Source organism: Lepisosteus platostomus, chromosome 14 (genome assembly GCF_059453375.1).
Source record: "Lepisosteus platostomus isolate fLepPlt1 chromosome 14, fLepPlt1.hap1, whole genome shotgun sequence".
NCBI lineage: Eukaryota > Metazoa > Chordata > Actinopteri > Semionotiformes > Lepisosteidae > Lepisosteus > Lepisosteus platostomus.
Window position 1 is genome coordinate 6,174,913 of NC_142624.1, and position 1,044 is coordinate 6,175,956.

General features: G+C 37.3%; 1 pseudogene; it reads right to left on the reverse strand.

Annotated features, from left to right (window-relative positions):
* Positions 1-259: 259 nt before the first annotated feature.
* On the reverse strand, positions 260-355 carry LOC148648792 (U6 spliceosomal RNA; annotated as a pseudogene).
* Between the last annotated feature and the right edge of the window lie 689 nt (positions 356-1,044).

Consider the following 1,044-nt stretch of genomic DNA (forward strand, 5'->3'; position numbering starts at 1 on the left):
AGCTGGAGTGTTGCAGATAAGGTCATTTTGAGAAGATCTTATTGAAAAGGCTGATATAAGGGGAGCATGAGAAAAGTGTAAGCATGAGGTTTTGGGGTTAAAATGAAGATGCACAGATACAAAGGTGTTAGAAATAAGGAAATATATGAGAAAGGTAGAAAGTAATTCATTGATATGAAGATCTCATCCATCTGTTTCTTGCAAGAATATCGGCTTTCACCATATGGTTTGGTGGCTCATTCCAGATTCCATTCCATTCTAAAATATGGAATGCATCATATTTATTCTTGTACAGGTGACATGTTAATCTTCACTGTATCCTTTCCAGTATTACTCTATGTGAAAGCAAGCAAACATATAGGAATATATAACTATGCGTTACTTAAGGTTAACAGGGTTAAACTGAAGAATTTAGACTGACACCGGTGTCAATAATATCAAAAAAGCTGTACAACTAAAAAATTAAGAGGTATGAATTGCAACTCATGGAAACTCGAGAGTATGGGCAAAATTTTACGTGAAACTGGAGAATCAAGGTTAACTGGTCCTGTTCACGTTGCTGGTAGACGGGGGTAAAAGGTGTGAACCTGCAGAATTTACATTCGGACACTGCATTTGCATTTAGGATGGACAGGGACCCTAACTTCTGCCCTGTAGAGAGCTGATGTCACAAATTTGTATGTTTTTGATTGTGAAATGAGCTGTGTTAAGGAAATCAAAGCAAAATTATACAAAGCAGACAGCATAGTACAGAAATTCTTCAAAATCTCCCCAGGAACTGAGAACGCAGTACATCAGCCACTGGAGGAATTTGTATAGAAAGGTATTATGTTTCCAGTACTTCATTCAGAATGGGCAAAACGGCTCATATGTCTGCCAAAGAATCATGAGAATGAAAAGTTCTGCGGGGATTATAAAATGAAATAAGCCCTTGGTCAGAGAGTATTTATTACATACCAAAGCCTGAAGACTTACTGTATCTGCAAAATTAGCAAAAGGACAACAGTTCAGCTAAGCTGAGCTTATGAACACAATAAAGAACTG